General features: G+C 41.0%; 1 pseudogene; it reads left to right on the top strand.

The window, feature by feature from the left end:
- The first annotated feature begins 1,865 nt into the window (after positions 1-1,865).
- LOC118239755 lies at positions 1,866-18,085 on the top strand (annotated as a pseudogene).
- Positions 18,086-19,939: the final 1,854 nt, after the last annotated feature.

Genomic DNA, 19,939 nt, shown 5'->3' with positions numbered 1-19,939 from the left:
ACCATGACAAAAACCCAATAATTGTCTGACACTAGTATTCCTGACTACTAACACCCCCCAAAAAATGGCCACATTGCCTAGGGTCACCCTATAACTCAGTCCTTCCAGCACATATTCACACACTAACTGTGAAACTGTGTTAACAAAAACCAGACCACAGATTAGAAAACAATGGGGTATTGATTGGGCTTGGAAATAGAAAAGACAATGTGAGTATGATGCATATATAATCTCAAAAATTATTTTGAAAACATGAAACAGGCCTTATGGCCATGTGGTACAGGGACTAGAGACTTGTACTACATTTTAATCCTGATTTCATGGATAATGGCACATCACATGGAATTTGCCCAATCTACCTACACAGCACCATGCACACTTGAGAAATCTCTACACATCAGAAACTCCTTTTCTCCCCTGGAACTAAACTTCACTGAATCACATCATTGTGGTTACTTGTACCACCATGTTACAAGCATTTTAATCATGTATTGGTGAAAGACAATCCACATCACCATTTTTTCCACAAGTTCCTAAACTATTTGCAATATTTATATAATAAAATCCTGAAAATGGAATGCAACATTCAGAACTTCTAGAAACCAGACTATCAGTTTTCCCTGCTCCCAATACTCTCATCAAATTATGCCTATAGAGGAAACTTAGTGAGAGACCTCCCCCTAGGTCAAAGAATTTACATGGGCCAAATGGGATTTTACAGGACAGTGAATCAGGTCGCACTCTCCCCACAGATACAGGGAGGACTCACTACACTGTCTGCCACACCTCACCATCTGTTCCTCCCAATCTGCAGACAGCATCCCCTAGCTCACCATTTTGAGGTTTTCCAGATCAATGAAGCTCTCTGCTCAGCTCCCTGCAGCAGCAACCACACCACAGCAAACAAAATTGCTGTCACCTCTCCAAAACAAACTTAAAGCCTGGTGTCTGGAAGAGCCCAGCACCTCTTCTGACTGGCAGGTCTCCTGGAGGGCCTGATTGGATAGTGTGGCTTGGGTGACAAGAGAACATCCCATAAGGTTAGAATGTGTTTAAAGACACAGTATTGTGGATCCTGGCCATGCCTCCCACACAAGAAAAAAAAATCCTTTTTGCAGATCTGCAACAATATGCATTTCAATAGCACTCGCCCCAGGCTCAGATTGCAGACCCTGATGACTTCCTGGTCTCCATAGCAACTTCCCCTTTCCCTCCAGGGGAAGTTCAAGAGTTTCTACACATCAAAGAGCCTCTCTCAGGATGCTGCAATCTAAAAAAGACCAACTCAAAATGAATTAGAAAAAGTTCACTTGGGAAACACAGCACGGGGATTGAGCAGAGGGCTCCACATCCTCCCTTTCTTCATTACACTATTCTCACCCCTTCCTCGCCTGTCTTCGAGCCCTGGAAAAAATCACAGGAAAGAATCCTAACAGTGTCCAAAGGTTTCTATCAACCCAGGATGAAGCCAGAGCCAGGTGGGCAGAAGAGATTTGGGTCAGGAGTGCAGGGCACGCTGGGAAATGTAGTCCTGAGCGACTTCTCTGCAGGGACCTGGGGAAACTTCTCTAGGAACCTCTGGCTCCCCAGGCTGGCTTTGTAAGTGAATGAACCAGGGAATCAGTGAATCAGTGACTGAGCCAGCTGAGCGATCATGTGAACTGAATGCAGGCAGCAGCCAGGCAGCAGTCAGTGCTGCAGTTTGGGAAGGGACAGCAGGCTAGCTGGAGAGCAGGGTGGGGTGAGCATGGTGGTGGCTGGGGGTTCATTAATGAGCTCCCCCGTGTGTGCGTGCTCGCTTTCGCCCCAGTCTATGAATGAATAAATGAATGAACAAATGAGTGAATAAATTAATAAACCGATGAATGGATGGATCGGGTTCAGCCGCGCTGCAGCAGGTGGGAATGGGGCGAGCCAGGAGGGATGGAGCCCTGTGCTGCCAAGCAGCAGGGATCCTGGATCTGAGGGTGTTGTGGGGGTTCATGAGTTAAATAGCTGTTATTGTTCATTATATAAAATAGAAATCAGGCACTAGGGAAGTGTCTGGAGATCTACAAAGATGACACCAGGTAACAATCTAAGCAAGAAAGGAGAGGCTACCTTAAATGTCTTCCCCTTATAATGAGATTGATGACTGACTTATATGCCACCGGATAGCCCTCACAGACACCCACAACTACTCACTGAACTGAACTGGAATCCAGTTGCAGAGAAGGATGAGTGAGGAGCAAAGTGTCCAGCCCGGGGGTGAAACCCACAGAAACAGATGACCTGAACATTGGGGAACTCTTCCTCTCCAGACTAATAGCTGGGATACCAGCATGGGACTGATCCAGAAACCAGCAACATGGGTTTCAGGAAGGAAAACTCGGAAATCTATTGGACCTCCATTTCATTATTTATCACTAGCATAGGTGTAGACTTTCGGAACCCATTCCACATAGAGGGATACTCCCTGAGCCAAGACACACAGTGGTGGGCCTAGGCACCATCCCAAAGTACACAACAGACTCTGATGTCAACCCAATGGATGGCCTAACCCTCCAGGAGAAAAAGAGATTGTATATGATTAATAATGTGTTTGTTGGGGGGAGTTGTAGGAGAGGAGGTGAGGGAGATGGAACTAGGATTAACATGTAAAACAATCTTGATTCTAATTCAAATAAAAAAGACAACTCCTTTTCCACTGTTAGGAGTCCTACAAAAAAAACAGAAATGAAGACTGGCTATAATTGAATACTAGGTTTTCTATTAATAACACGTGATGAGCAATTTCAAAAGCCTATGTATAATATGATCTTATATGACAGAAATTTGTCATAGTTTCTCAAATTTTCTCTCAAAGGGGTAATGAATCATGGATTGACCAAGTTTTTTCTTTGTATAGCTGTGAAGAGACACCATGTACATGGCTAATATTTATTTTACGTTTTAAAACAGCTTTTCCCTCTGTCTTTGGAGGCTGTCCTGGAACTAGCTCTTGTAGACCAGGCTGGTCTCAAACTCACAGAGATCCACCTGCCTCTGCATCCTGAGTGCTGTGATTCAAGGCATGTACCACTACACTCTGGCTATGGCTAATTTTTTAAAGGAAAAACATTTAATTGGTTGGCTTACATTTTCAGAGTTTTTATCAAGTATCATCATGTTGCAACATGAGAGAATGCAGGCAGACATGGTGGTATAGAAGGAGCTGGGCGTTACACATCTTGACCACTGGCAATGGGAAGTGGTCCGAGACTCCGTTCATGGCTTGAGCATATATAAGTCCCCCCCGAGACACACTAGCTTCAGCAAATCCATTCCTACAGCAAGAAAACAACCTCATAAGAGTGCCATTCCCTTTGAGCTCATGGGGGGCAATTACATTCAGACTGCCACAGGGACTATGCATTAAGGTTCACAAGGAAGTATGGTATGTCCTTTTGTATGAGTAAACAATGAACCCATCATACTGAGGAAGACTAAGTTTTTTTCTTGTTTTTTTTTGTTTTGTTTTTGAGAAAGGGTTTTTCTGTGTAGCTTTGCAGTCTGTCCTGTCACTTGCTCTTAAGACCAGGCTGGCCTCGAACTCACAGAGATCTACCTGACTCTACCTCTCAGGTGCTGGGCACCAAGGCCCAGCCGAGAAAGACTAAATTTTAAGCTTTTTTCACACCATAATTTACTAGACTATGAAATTTTTGCTGGGACACACCTAAGGCCCCATGATAAATTACATTAAGTATGCAGCTTTCATTTCAAATAACAAACACATTGTTGATTATCGTTGAATTGGACAGAGAGGCTAGTGAGGAACTTCTTTAACACCAGTTATATTTTTGTGGAATCGTGTTTTAACAACTTTGCTTCCAATGACTTGTACATGTTAAACTTTTATTTTTCCTGCTTTTTCATGTGCCTAAAGATAAGCAATACTGTCATTAATTCTAAGGCATTCTACTATATTTTTGGTATTAATTGTCAAACATATTTATGAATCAGAACCCTGATTGTAATGAGCATAGTAAACAAATCTCTTTTAGACATGTAAAAATAGCTTAGTTAGTACCACTAGTATACCCAAACTGTCCCAGAAATGCAGAACCCAGTGACACACAAACACTTTACTAGCAGACACAGTCCTAGAACCCCATGACACCAGTGATCTTTACATTCCTTCATTGGAAAATATTATGTTTTTGAAGACAAAACAAAACCTGCCTCAACATACCTTTGCAGTTTGCTAGCTTTGGCAAGTTACATTTAATCCAATGGAAAATATCTGTTTGTTTGAATATAATCTTTATCATTTTTTATGGTCACTGGGTTCCCCGCCCCCACCCTTTGTGGAAACAAAAGCAAATCTCCTTCCCTGATGTAACACATAACTTGGTTTTTATTTCGAGCTCAAAGTATCTCTAAAGTATATAGCTTGCTTTAATTTAGCAGTTTCTTTTTTGAAATATCTCCCAATGCTGTTATTTCATTTTCAGTAGCATTTGAAAAATATAATGTTAATGATCTATTATTTAATCTATCTCTGGTAGTCTTAATTTTCCCTTTTACTTTACTGAGCATATCTTTTAAGGTAACTCATAAAGCGTTAATAAAAGTAATCATTTGTTTCTCCTTTTGGTTTTTGAGTCAGGGTTTCTCTGTGGCTTTGAAGCCTCTCTTGGAAACAGTTCTTTTAGACCAGGATGGTCTCAAACACACAAAGACCGCCTACCACTGCTTCCTGAGTGCTGGTTTTATAGGTTTGCACCACCACCACCTGGCATAAATAATATTTATTAAGAAAATATCAGAAGTCGGATATGGGGTAAGAGCCTGAAAGATGAGCGAACCAGTTGATCAGCCATCAGTGACTCCTACCTCCTCCATTTCTAAATCTAAAACAGAAGGATCCTCCCTCAGCCCATCCTTACCAATTCCAGTCTCCAATCTCTCCACAGTTTTCCAAATCTCTATGTTATTTTTTGGTCAGTTGACTGGTAGCTCTGCTCTCTGATGACACCCAAGCTTTATTATAAAAATATGATAAAAAGACCACACAACCCCCAGGACTTCACTTGTTATCCATCACATACGTTTGTTAATTACATTCCTCATATGAAAGTGTCCATAACAGATGTCTCATAGCATGGATATCTCAACATCCTGTGGTCTCAAATGCAACTCAGCTTCCTCTTCACTGCTTCATGGAATGAACTCTCACAGACTCTTCACTTGGGGTCTTATTGTCAAAAACATAGGTGTGTAATATAGTGAAGAACTGACCACAGAAGAAGAACCCATCATCTTTATATTTTGCATCTTTATTGTTTACATAGTCAGTAAAAAATAGGTGATGCTGCAATGATTTTGTGGACCCTACCAAGCTTGAATCAAATTTTCCAGATTTTTAATAATGTTGCTCCTGAGACACGGAATTACTTTGCCTATTCATTCAATATGGTAAGGGCATTGGTGGATAGAGTTGTGAACTTGGGCTACCTTCCTAGTATTTTAATGAAGAGCTCCTCAGTTCTGAGCAGTCCCGAGTCATATGTGAATAGTTGAGACTGGATTCCAGATCAAGCCATAATGAAAAGCAACTGTGATTAACTGCAGGAGTGCATCTTAGGACACTGCTGGGTGTAGTGGTTCACATAACCCCTGGAACAGAAAATCAAGAATCCAAATCCAGGTTGGACTACATACACAGTGAGATCCTGTCCAATAAGATCCTGTCTAATTGATACTGCCATACTACTAAGGAAGTGAATTAGTTGGCAAGTTTGGAACCTAAATTGACAGTGAGTACTAGAATGCCAAAATCACACTTTGTAACTAGTGTAGTAAGAATAGGACTGGTAAGATGGCTTAGTGTGTAAAGGGACTTGTGCCAAGCCTAAGAAACTTAGTTCAATCCCCAGGACCACATGGTAGGAAAAAGCCAACTCTGACCTCCACACTCGTGATAGCACATGACTCTCGCACACATAACACACACATAGAACAATTAAATGTATTAAGAACAAAATATGAAGAGAAATTTTATGAGAATCGAGGTGTTTGCATGTTTTAAAGTGTTTCTCCCCAAACTATTTTTGTTGCAAATAAAAATTAGCTGCAGAATAAAATTAATTATACAGTGGATAAATCTGCATGGTCAGTAAATTGGTTGGTCCTCTGTCTTTAAGTTACTAGTGAGTGGCATATGCTGGGAAGGCAGAGGCAGAAAGATTTCTTGAGTTTCAGGCCAGCCAGGAGTATATCGTGAGACCCTGTCTCTAAATAAATAAATAAATAAAGTAAAAAGAGAATCAGCATCTCCAGAAATACATCAGGTAAAACAATTATTTTAATAGGTGCTTGAGAAAACATTTGAGAAGATTTTTAATATTTATTCTTAGATTCAAAGAGGAAACCTAACAAGTGTGGAACTCAGTGAACATTTCCTTAATGTGACCAAGAGAAGAGAAGATGGAAATAACAACCTATGGTGAAATGATAGAACTTAGGTTCATATCACAGATGGGCATTTTCTTGTGCCTGGAGACCTCTGACATTTTCTGTCAATACATTTAAAATGAAGGTATGCATATTTCATTAAATTTAAGTTGAATATTCCCCCAAAGTAGCATTACGTCGTATGGTAGAATTCCCTATTTAGGAAGTTAGGAGGGAAGTAAGGATTTTAGGGAAGCATTTAAAGTCCCTCCAGATATCTGACTAGTGGACTCAGTGTGGAATTAGGAATGATGAAGAAGCCAAGGTTACCTATCCTTCAGTAGAAGCTGAGGACTTATCTCTGGAACCACAAGCAGGAAGCTAAGATATCCTGTAGACACTATTGTTAGACGTCATGACCAACTGGTAATATTCTTGGGATGGATTCTTAGAGTGAAGCTAGCAGACCAGGAGCTCTTGGTTCCATATACTTTTGAGAAAGTTCTTATTAATTTATACCTCCCACTAGACATAGACATGAGTTGATTCCCTTCACACCTGTTCATGTCATTCTACTTACCCAGAAGATTGTCCGACCAGTTTCCCTGACCTGTCACTGTGATAAACCACCATGAACATGGCAACTTAAAGAACTTTATTTAAATACATGGTTCTGCCATGGCAGGGAAGCATGGCAACAGGAGGCTTGGTGGCAGGGACTGAAGAGAGCAGAGGGCTCTAGGGCTCCAATCTTGAACCACAAGCACAAAACAAAGAGAGTGAACTAGAAATGGCACAAGACTTTAAACTCCCAAAGCCACATCAAGAGATACTTCCTTACACTGGGCTATGCTTAAGAGAGAAAAATCTCATATACAGGCAGCCTTTGTTCATTCAAGGGGTGGGATAATACTATGAAAACACTTCCAGTAATTCCTATTAAATTTTTGTGACTTAAAACAAGATAGATTACAGTGTGATGTTTTGTGGAAGCTGTATAGTATGATGTCAATATTACTTGAAAGGGTAAATAAGAATAGTTAAGTTTTTAATGAATGAATAAAGAAAAAATGTACGATTAGGACTAAAATGACATTCCAAAACTACAAATAAATGACTGTGTAGACAAAACAGTGCAGTAAATTGGACTCATCCTCTACTGACATAGAGGATAGGTTAGTAACAGCAGCAGGTCTGTGGCCTCCCCTAGTGGTCCTGAATAAATACCACAGATGGAAGTGATTGCTGTGCATCTGTAAAAAGGTAAACAATTAAAAAGCTTTATTTGATCTGAAAGGTAGTTCTCTATCTCAAACAAAGTCATAAATTCAACTAAAGAGTTTTAAACTTCTCTAGGTTGAAACATATACCTAAATCTATTTATCTGTCTGTCTATGTATCTATCTACACATGTTTATGTTTACACATATATAAAATGAATAAAATTGAAAGACAAATGAGCAACAGGAAAATACACAATAAATTATTTCTATCTAGCTCTAAATGTACAACTCATAAAAAGAAAGATGATTAAGGGCCTACAACCCCATTGGGGTAATAAGTGAGATGTCAAGGCAGTGAGTTCACAGGAGATACCCAAGTGACCACTAAACCAAGGGTGTGCCCCAGACCCCTGTTCAAATTAAAGCAATTCCCTTTGCAGCTGTGAACACTTTGCTTTTGTGTAAGCTCAGTGTCAGTGCTGGTGTGGGCCAGCTGATCATAGCACTCACAGTGCTGATTTAACACAAGCATTCTGGAAAGTCATTTGGCAAAGTGATTCAAAGGCCTTTGATCCAGCCATTTAACTTCCAGGATTGTCTCTTACAGATATTAGTAAAAACCATCCAGTGGCAAAAGCAAATACTATTGCATTTGTCATGAATGCAATAGTAGGTAATTAGTGTCAACACTGGTCTACTGAGGGAGCCTGGTTAAATAGTTACAGCAGCACAGTCATACAGAAAAAATGAGAGTTTGTGACATAGGCTTTAATGATTGCCAACGGGACACAGTACTACAGACTATTAATTAACAAGAATTTTCCTCTGTCACTGAAGGAATGTCAATATTTTCCACATCCTTATATTTCATATATTTTCTTAATTTTCTAAAATGAAAAGTCATCAATTTTGGTATCAGGGAAAAGGGTTTTTTTTTTCTTCTTAAAAAGTTTTCTTTATATTGTTGTTCTTAAATATATCTCTGTATATTACTAAACAAAATGGATTTCTGCCGCAATGGGTAGACCTGGTACTGGAGTCTTAACCCTGTGTGTCTGTAGAAATGCCACATGGTGTTTCCTCAGACAGTCACACTAGCGTTTTCTACTAAGCCTTTCCAGGGTCCCCTTCAGGGCTCAAAGCCACACTAGCTGCCTGCTTGCTAGCCTCATCTTAGTACCTCGTGAGGCTTAGTCAGAGGGTCCATCTTCCTTTTTGAAGATTTGCTTTTGTTTATTTTGTGTTGATAGTGGGTCACACAGCAGTCAGAGAACAAATTTACAGAATTGGTTCCCTCCTTCTTCCAGCTTTAGTAGGAGGGGATCCAAGTCTCTGCCTCCTTCTCTCTGAGAAGGTGGGTTATTGCCTGGTCTCCCAGCATTCTAAGTTGTAAGAAGTTTTCAATTATTGTTTTTAGTACTTATTTCAGTGAGTTCCTTTCTCACACAGTACTTTTTTTACTATTTAAAAGGTGTCTGTTTTTAACTAGACCTCATGTCTTACAGCTTCCAGCAGCAATTCTTCAACCTGAGTTCCATTCCTCCGTGTTTATTGATCATCCCCCCCTCTCTCTCTCTCTGAAGTTTTCTGAACAATTTAGCCTTGTCATAAATGCAGAAGACTTTAAGCACAAGGGATACCCCAGGAAACTACAGGTTTTATTGCTCTCTATTTTTAGAGTGTACGTATACCTTCAACTCTGGTTAAGCAGGACATTAAATACCAAAATGAAAATGTCAACCATCATTATTTTTGAGAGACTTGTTTGTTCCTGAACACACTGGTTATCACAAGCATAACATAGTTAGCTAGATGTCTGTCAGAACGGTTATGTGAGTGGCCAAATTTGACTCTGCCTGGGTGCCTTTCAGCCTATGAATGATATGGTCTGTCCTGTCACAGGCGTCCACCTGTACTATGTTGGAGGAGAAGTGTATGCCGAATGCCTGAGTGACAGCAGCATCTTTGTGCAGAGTCGGAACTGCAACTACCATCATGGGTTTCATCCCACCACCGTCTGCAAGATCCCCAGTGGGTGTAGCGTGAAAATTTTCAACAACCAAGAGTTTGCTCAGATACTGGCACAGTCTGTGAACCAAGGTTTTGAGACCTAGTATGAACTCACCAAAATTTGCACTATTCGAATGAGTTTCGTGAAGGTGAGCAGTACCCTCCCCTCTCATTCAGGCCTGACCCCCGCCTCACCCCTGCTATTTACAATATGTATACCTGTGCCTTCCTGGTATATATTCCTATCAGTGCCCACTAAGAGCACCATTGTCCAAGAGGTTGTCATGGGAACTTAGAATATAGTCCTCTCCTCCCACCTCGCAGGTCCCAGAGATGGAACTCAGGTCTCCAGGCATGGTGACAGGCACCTTTATCTCCCCCTGCCTCCCAGTCATCATGCCGTTTATTCCGGGTCAAGCTAAGGGTTTAATAGAGTCCAGGCTGGAGCATGTCTTATTCCAGAAGCAGGCAGCCTAGTCAGTCTGTGTGTCTCTCAGCAGCCCTTTCTGCTCATATCAGCCTGGGGAGGGAGGGCCTAGTGTATCTTGTCAGGTTCAGGGACTTACTAAAGCTTTTACGATGTCTGCTTCCTGAGTTTTAAGGACTTTGCCTAGGGGGTACAGTGTTTTACCTCCCCTTAAAACATTCAGCAATTCTGGAGCTTCCCTATAAGACAGAAGCTTTTGTCTTTGAAGAAATTGCTACACACCATGTGTAAAAGGTGAGAGAAGAACCAACTTCACAGATTTGTTCTCTGAAATCCACATGCACACTGTGGTGTACATAAACACACATTCATGCAACAAGATAAAAAAAATCTGGGTGCAGTGCTGTGTGTAGTCCCAGCATGGGAGACAGATAGGCCCCCTTAGGCTTGCTGCCGGGCCAGTCTAGCCTGATTGACAAAAGCCAAGGTGCAACAGGAGAACTCATCTCAGAAAATACAGTGGAGTGTGATTGAAGAAGACAGCCAGTGTAGACCCCTGTACTCTCCAGGCATGGACACACAGATAAAGGGCAAGGGATTGTTCAGTTAAAGGTGTAGGACTCTTACAGTGGTCCTGGGTTCAGTCCCAGCATCCAGCTGAAGTGGATCACGATAGCCTGTAACTCTACCTCCAGGATCCAACATCTTCTGAAATCCACAGATACCACACATTCATAGGTAAATCCATACTCAACATGTACATATTTGCACAATTTTTAAGGAAAATATTAAAAAAATAAAGCCAGTTTGATTATACATGCCTTTTATTCCAGTGCTCAGAAATCAGACAGGTAAGCTCTGAGTTTGATGCCAGTTGGGTCTACATAGGGAGTTTAGGCCAGCCAGGGCTACCCATTAAGTGTATGTCTTAAAAGTGTAAGTAAGTAAAGTGTTAACATAACATTAATGTAGTGGGAAATAAATATTTAAAATACCAATACCTTTTTTTTGAGACAGGGTTTCTCTGTGGCTTTGGAGGCTGTCCTGGAACTAGCTCTTGTAGACAACAGTGGTCTTGAACTCACAGAGATCCCCCTGCCTCTGCTTCCTGAGTGCTGGGATCAAAGCCATGCACCACCACCTCCTGACTAAAATATCTTTATTCAAACAACTACTGAATGTATTTTAAATTTGTATTTACCCAAGAATAATAATTTTTATTTATTTATTTGATACAAGGTTTCATTCTGTACCCCTGACTGGCCTGGAACTCACAGAGTTCCTGTGAGTTCCTGCTCCTGCTTCCTGAATGCTGGGATTAAGGGCGTGTGCCACTACACAAGACAAAATAGGTGATCCTGGGGTCCTTGGATAGACTTTTGGTGGCCAATGTCCATCCCCAAAAATTACCCATGCTGTGGCGGTATGTTTCTTTTCTTGTGGGATATAGCCATGAGTCCAAACATAATTATGGAAACTGATCATATGATCTTTTTACTTGCTATCTTTTCCATTGAAGAGTTCGAGTGCAACACTGGGTTAGAAAAAGATAAAACTGTTTTTGTTTTCATTAATCAGCCAGCTTTCTGCTTCGTTGTTTCCAGGGACTGAAGAATAAGGAGAAACCATTCAGAGAAAGGTATAGCCAACCAGGTAACTTTCCTGAGGGAAGATTGAAGTCAAGGCTCTGAGGGTATTGCATTCATAAGCTGCTTTCAGCTTTGTGTGGAACATTTTTGTGTAGTTGTTTACTCCCAAGTTTTGCAGACTGTAAGAAAGAATGTTGGGAGTGTGGAGTTGTGGAGGGTTTTAGAGCCATGGACCTTTAGATTCCATAATCCATTTCTGAGTACCTTCTATGAAAAAATTCTGTAAGGTAAGAATGCAGTTCCTCTGCCTGCTTTATTTCATGATTGTGAGTAGGAAGGACACATTTATATTATTGAGAACCTTTTGATTTGTAAGACCTATTTCTAATTAAACTATTTACATTTATTTATTTGTATGAATTAATTCTATTCTCTTTGAAAAATAATGTTACCTAGAGGTAATGATGATAAAAATTGGGTAAGATAATTATGAATATCTTATTCAGCCATCATTGTTAATAGGCTCATCATCATAGGCACTGAGCCTTTGACAGCAGATCAGCACTTGTCAACAGAGTGCTGTTCACATTTATGGTCGTCTCATGTATGTGGGCACTTACAGAGGATGTGCGTCTGAATTAGTGTTTGCTTTTTATAAACCCAAATCCCAGTCAGGCATGGTGCAATCCTAGCACTTGGGAGGTGGAAGCAGAGTGAGCTGGAATTCAAAGTTAACTGCAGGTATAATACCTGAGCATTAGAGTTTAGAGCACAGGGGATTAGAATTTGGTTCTAGGACCCAGGTTGGGTATCTGAAAACTGTGTTACTTCAGCTCCAGGAGATCCATTGCCCTCTTCTGGCCTCTGCAGGCACATACACTTAGTGTACATGACCTCTACTGCCGCATAAACACACACGGACACGTGTGCACACACACAGTAATAATAATAATAATAATAATAATAATAATAATAATAATACCAATAATAGGCTGGAGAGATTGCTGAGTAGTTAAGAATTTTTACTGTTCTTCTAGAAGATCCAGGTTTGGTTCCCAGCACGCACATGACAGTTCACAACTGTCTGTAATTCCAGTTCCAGGGATTCTAACACCCTTGTCTGCCCTCTCAGGCACCTGCATGTATGTAATGCTCATAAATTTATTGATTGGAGAGATATTATCAGTAAAGAAGAGAGCTAAAGGCAAGAGGTATGTAGTTCAGCACTTCCCTAACACAGGGAAGGCCTGGGGTTTGTTGTCAGAGTGGCAAAAATAAATCAGTGCATGAAGACAGGAAAGTGAATACATGACTATGACTATAGAACCAAATGTACTCTTTGGTTGGTTGTTTTTTTTTTTTTAAGAAAGGATTTCTCTGTAACCGTCCTGACATTCACTCTGTAGATCAGGCCGGTCTCGAATTCACAGAGATCTGCCTGCCTTTGCCTCCCAAGTTCTGGGATCAAAAGCATTCACCACCACTTCCCAGCTCTAAACCTACTCTTAAATGTTCGAATTGTATGGCAGAGCCAAATGAGCTTGTAATTACACTTCAAGGGAAAGGCAAAAATTATGCCTTAATGACACATTTACACCATTTGTGGTTGATGTCATGGTATACCCTGTGCCAAAATTCTTAGCTGGACCAGTGGCATCAGCCTCTTCAGTCACACTGTTAATGTGACACTTGACTTTTTTCTTTAAGCAACTTTTCTTAGTTTATAGCTATTATTGTTGTAAAATCCACCTGAGCTTTAAATTCAGCAGTTAAACATTTAAATATAAAATGAAACATCATTTACTACCACTTTACCTGTAAGACTGACAACTTAAGTCAGTGGTTGCCAGTACGATGTGGGAAAACTGAAAACCTTGCACACTGTTGTCTGGAATGGAAACTTTGTTGGAGGTAAATTTGGCAGTGTTCATTGGAAATTAAAATGTGTCTATTCCTTTCTAGGAATTTGTTCTGTGTTCATATATTTGAGATAAGAAGAGAAGTAAAAAGCCTGACACATGGCTCACACTATAGTACCAGCATTGAGGCTAAGGCAAGATGACAGCCATATGTTTAACCTAACCTGGGCTACATAACTAGACCTTGTCTAAAAAGCACAGAGAAAGGGAAAAGATAACAGGTGTTTTGTTTGTTTTTTAACTGTCATGTTCTGTACTAAGAGGATGTAGAATAGAATGGTCACCTTGCACTGAGTATGCTAATCAGGTTTTGTTTGCATGCATGCATGTACATGAGTATATTTGAGTGTGTGTGAAGGTCAGAGGTCAAACTCAGATGTCATCCTAAAGGAGCCATCTATGTTGTTTTTTGAGACAGAGTCTCTTACTGGGACTTGGGGCTGACTGGCCAAAGAACCCAGAGATCCTCCTGACTCCACCTGCCTTACTTTGTACGTGGGAACTGAGAGTCCTCACACATGTGCAGTTAGTGCTTAACTGACAGCCACCTCCCAGTTTGTGAGTCAGTTTGTGTTAGCCTGTGGTAATGAGCACATTACAAAGTCTCTCAGAACNTTTAAGATAGACAAACCCTACTAAAGAATGAGGTGGTGGGCTGGAGAGATGGCTCAGCAGTTCAGAGCATTTGCTGCTCTTCCAGAAGACCTGAGTCCGGTTTAGAGCACCACGCCAGGCAGCTCATAATTGCCTGTGATTCCATCTCCAAAAACCTGACACCTTCTTATGTCCTCCATGGGTACCTGACTACCCATGCACTGGATGCTTACACATACAGATAATAAATAATAAACCTTCTTTAAAACTCAGTGACTGTAACATAACCATCACCACACAAGACATCATATGTTGGCCTCAAAAATTTTGAACATTTTCTGTAGCTCTGCAGAGAGGGAGCCTCAATTCTCCGCTCCTCCCAGAGTGTGGAGAAATGATGCAGGGCGTCTTTCTACCATTAATAGGCAGTCTCATGATATTTTTAGATGATTTTTGGTGTTTACATAAAATTATACTTTAATGAATGTTAAAAACCAAATCCTCCCTATCTGAAAAATCCAAATTGGTTTGGTCCAGAAAGTATCTGTGGAGATTCTGCCACATACTGGTGACCATCCTGGATGCTGGGAGGTCAGTGGTAAGCCAGACCCCAACTTCAAATAACTCACTCTCTGAAGAGACAGACCTGCACGGTAACAGCAGCCGTTGAATATTCAAACCCAGGGACACGCATGAATATACATAGGTGGAGTTCGTGTGACCCAACTTTGTCCTAAAAGTTTTCGTATTGCGATGTATTTCTTAAAACTGATGCAGAAAGTATGTAGCAGAGGTCAAAGACTCTTGTGGCTATTATTCTTTACAAGCAAGGATCAAGCAGAACTTTATGCCTTTCTTATCACACACACCAACACATTTTATTTCAACTTAACACAGTCTAAATGTATAACCCAGGTTAGCCTCAAACTCAGTGTGGTTCAGACTGACCTTGAAGTCATGATCCTTCGTCCTCAGCCTCCCACTAGTGCTGAGATTATAGGTGTATCCTATCACTTGACTTTCATGGTGACTTCTGTGGAGCATTCTTGTCCTACCTGCTCACTCTGAAGCTGTCTAGCAAACCACCTTCTTGGCCAAATGCATGACAGAACCTGTTGTTTCAGGGCAATGACTAGGTATGAGGAAGAACTTTGGGAATGTGCAACTGTTCTCGTGTCAGTTTCACTTGAGACTGAAAGATCAAGAGATTTGTGTTGTTGACAGAAGAATTTAATCTGTCAGAGTGGGGAAAAAGCAGAATGACCATCTGTCTGACATCACCTTCACTGTAAAGGAAGAATTCAATGATAGCTGTGACAGGCTGGGGATGTCACTGAGGCATGTGAGAGACCTTGGGTTTCCATCTTGGTGTCACAGAAATGGGCAGAAGGGAACCAAGCATGGTAACCAATACCTGTAATCCCAGCACATGGGAGGATGAAGCCTGAGGATTGCCACAGGTTTGCAGCTAGCTGGACCCTGTAGTAAATTTCAGTTCAGCTGGGATACAGAGTGAATCCGTGTCTGGAAAAAAATTAGGACTAAGGAGATTGTTCAGTCTGGGAAATGATTCCCATGCAGCCATAAGGACTGGATTTGTGCTGGGCATTGGTGGTGGTTGCCATTAATCCCAGCCCTCGGGAGGCAGAGGCAGGCGAATCTCTGTGAGTTCAAGAACACCCTTGTCTACAGAAGCTAGTTCCAGGATAGCCCCCAAAGCCATAGAGAAACCCTGTCTCGAAAATAAAAGAACTGGATTTGGATCCCCAGCATCCATTTCAAAAAGAAAAAAATGCCAAGGGAGTTTATAAGATGGGTTGTGGGTAAAGTAAAGGCACTTACTGCACAGCATGGAAACCCAAGTTCAGTTCCCATGAGGCACGTTGTATAACACTGTCTTGAAGAGACAGGAACAAATGTCACTCACCTCAGATAAGAAAACAATGACAGACCAAAGTGTGGGTACCATTGAAGTCCAGATGGAGAACCATTGAGTTTTATTGGGGTTACTTAGAGGAGCAGAAATGACTCAAAGACAGCTAAATCACCAAGAGCCCACCACACCATGGGTGGCCGCTCACAAAATCTGAGAATCTGGAGTTCGTTACCTAAAATGCAGACACCTCAACAGGCTGGAGCACGTCTTATTCCAGAAGCAGGCAGCATAGTCAATCTGTGTGTCTCAGCAGTCCTTACGGCTCATATCAGCCTGGGGAGGGAGGGCCTAGTGAATCTGGTCAGTGTCAGGGACTTACTAAAGCTTTTACAATGTCAGATTCCTGAATTTTAAGGAGTTTGCCTAGAGGGTGCAGTGTTTCGCCTCCCCTTAAATCATTGGGCAATTCTGGAGCTTCCCTCTAAGACAGAAGGTTCTATCTTTGAAGAAATTGCTACACAACATGTGGAAAATGTGAGGGAAGAAGCAACTTCACAGATTTGTTCTCTGAGCTCCACATGCACACTGTGGTGTACATAAACACACATTCATGCAACAACAACAAAAAGCTGGGTGCAGGGCTGTGTGTGGTCCCAGCATGGGAGACAGATAGGATCCCTTAGGCTTGCTGGCCGCCAGTCTAGCCTGATTGGCAAAAGCCCAGGTGCAGCAAGAGAACTCATCTCAGAAAATACAGTGGAGTGTGATTGAAGAAGACAGCCAGTGTAGACCCCTGTGCTCTCCAGGCATGGACACACAGATAAAGGGGCAAGGGATTGTTCAGTTAAAGGTGTAGGACTCTTACAGTGGTCCTGGGTTCAGTCCCAGCATCCAGCTGAAGTGGATCACGATAGCCTGTAACTCTACCTCCAGGATCCAACATCTTCTGAAATCCACAGACACCACACATTCATAGGTAAATCCATACTCAAACATGTACATATTTGCAAAATTTTTAAATAAAATATTAAAAAATAAAGCCAGTTTGATAATACGTGCCTTTTATTCCAGTGCTCAGAAATCAGACAGGTAAGCTCTGAGTTTGAGGCCAGTTGGGTCTACATAGGGAGTTTAGGCCAGCCAGGGCTACCCATTAAGAGTATGTCTTAAAAGTGTAAGTATGTAAGTAAAGTGTTAACATAACATTAATGTAGTGTGAAACAAATATTTACAATATTTTCTTTTTGTTTAGTTTTTTTTTTTTTTTGAGACAGGGTTTCTCTGTGGCTTCGAAGGCTGTCCTGGAACTAGCTCTTGTAGACCACACTGGTCTCGAACTCACAGAGATCCCCCTGCCTCTGCTTCCCAAGTGCTGGGATCAAAGCCATGCACCACCACCTCCTGGCTAAAATATCTTTATTCAAACAACTACTGAATGTATTTTAAATTTGTAATTACCCAAGACTAATCATTTTTATTTATTTATTTGAAACAAGGTATCATTCTGTACCCCTGACTGGCCTGGAACTCACAGAGATCTGCCTGCTCCTGCTTCCCGAATGCTGGGATTAAAGGCGTGTGCCACTACACCAGACTAAATAGGTGATCCTGGGGTCCTTGGGTAGACTTTTGGTGGACAATGTCCATCCCCCAAAATTACCCAGTATTTTGCAGTATTTTGTTTTCTTGTGAGACATAGCCATGAGTCCAAACATAATTATGTGAACTGATCTTATGATCTTTTTACTTGGTAGAGTGACTCAGTGAGATAGAGAGTTAAATGACACCAGTGTGCTTTCTTTTTCCTAGGGTTGGGGAGCCAAGTACCACAGGCAGGATGTTACTAGCACCCCCTGCTGGATTGAGATACATCTGCATGGCCCTCTCCAGTGGCTGGATAAAGTTCTTACCCAGATGGGTTCGCCCCACAATCCTATTTCCTCAGTGTCTTAAAGGGCCTCTGGCTTCTGTCTCTTGCAAACTGTTGAACCTTGCATGTACTTGAAGGATGGATATGTCAGACGGGTGAAAACCTGACAAGGGAGCCTTGATAATACTTGACCTCTGTGACCAACTGCTGGATTGAGAAATTAACAAATATTGGAAACATGATGCTGATATCAAGAATCTGTCTAGTTTACATCTGTTTTATGATCAGCTAAAATGTTGACTTTTAGCAGGACTTTGTGTATAGTTTTAAAGGAGATGGCCAGGCCATGGACAAATTATCTATTAGAAGAAGAACAATCCTGAGCAGTCCTTTGGTTGGGAGTGTTTGGCAGAGTGTTACCTTAATAGTCTTTGAAGTGTGCACTTCATCAGGTTCTGAGCCCACACTGAATCATCTTTTGATGGGTTTTCATAATGTTTTAAAACTATTTGTTTAGTTTGTTTGTTTTTAAAGGCGAATCTTTATGACATATACAGTATTCTTTCTAAAATTGTATGCTGACTGTAGTGCTGTCTAAATGACGTCAGGCTTTTGCTCCTTGCTAAATATGTGTATACAGAATAATTGGAGATTAGGAATAGTCTAAATGGCTAGTGGATCTAGAAGGTATTTGTCAGTGGGGTGGGGGAAAGGAAATGACAACTGCAAATGTAGACTATGCCTTTAGGTTCAGTTTGTTGTCTTAAATGAGCAAGCTGTTGTCTGAATTTGCTGTGTTTCAGTTTTTTAGAGTTTTATATTACTTTTTTCCTTTCTTTTTTTTATCTCATCACTCTACACTGCAGTAAAGCAGCTGGTTAATTCCTGTAACTATGAGAACAAATGAATAATTCCTTTTATTTGCAAATCAACTGGCTTCTGTTTCAGTGCCCACTATATGAGAGGCCTGAATTCAATGAGCAGTTTTTATGGAGTTTACAATACAGACATAGGCATTAATTTCCAGATGAATTGTTTGCCAAATCTTGTAACTGTGGTCATTATTCATAGGTTTAAAGAAGATCCCTATTGGAATCCGTTTCAAACATATTTATTTTTTGTTTTGATTTGTTTTTTTTGCGGTTTGGTTTTGTTTTCTTTTGTTAATTTTTTCTATTCTCCTCTGCTCTTGTGCATTGAGTACCTTTATTCCAACACTATTGGGTTTTCTCTATTGGAAATTTTTAAATTAACCTGTCATTATTGCGTCCTTTGATTAAAAATGTGTTGTGTTTTTTTTTCTTTGCTTGTTAAAATTTGGGATCAGTAAGATGTGGTCTTTTTTTTAGTGTTCTCATGAAATATGAAAGGCTCAGTTGGTAAGGTGGGGACATGGAACCTGGCTTGCTAAAAGAGCAGAATGATCTAAAGTCAGGAGAAAGGACACATAAGGCTGGGAAAAACTATGGGAAAAGCAATGAAGGAGGGCATGTGCCATGGTGCAACTGTATAGGTTACAGGGTACCTAATGGAGCTGGTTCCTCTCACTAATATGAGTTTCAAACATCAAACAGGTCCTCCAGCTTGGCAGCAAACCCATTACCCACTGAGCCTCTCAGCAGCCCAGAAGTGTGTGAGCTGATTTTTCAAGGGGCTTCCACAGTATAGTTACTGATGGATGCCCTCACTCAAGTGGAAGCATAGTTTCCCAATCTGAAGGGTACCCATAGAGGAATGTAGCCAGGGCAGACCAAAAACTGAATGCACAGGAGAAAACTGCACCTTTGTGCAGTTTTACTTGGATGGGATGACCCTCCCCCTTCCCCACAAGGGAAATTTTTAAAAAATATTTTTAAAAAGAAACAATTTGAGGTCATTATGTTTTCTAGCCACACAAATACCACTGTTTCAACTCATGTTATCTCTTGGACTTGGTGAACAACCCCAAAATTTAAGGGTCTACTTTCCCCACCAATTGAAATCCACTTTAAAAGAAAGAATGTCTTGCTCCCCA

Source organism: Cricetulus griseus, unplaced genomic scaffold (assembly GCF_003668045.3).
Source record: "Cricetulus griseus strain 17A/GY unplaced genomic scaffold, alternate assembly CriGri-PICRH-1.0 unplaced_scaffold_1, whole genome shotgun sequence".
Taxonomy (NCBI): domain Eukaryota; kingdom Metazoa; phylum Chordata; class Mammalia; order Rodentia; family Cricetidae; genus Cricetulus; species Cricetulus griseus.
This window is presented reverse-complemented; position numbering and strand designations above follow the sequence as displayed.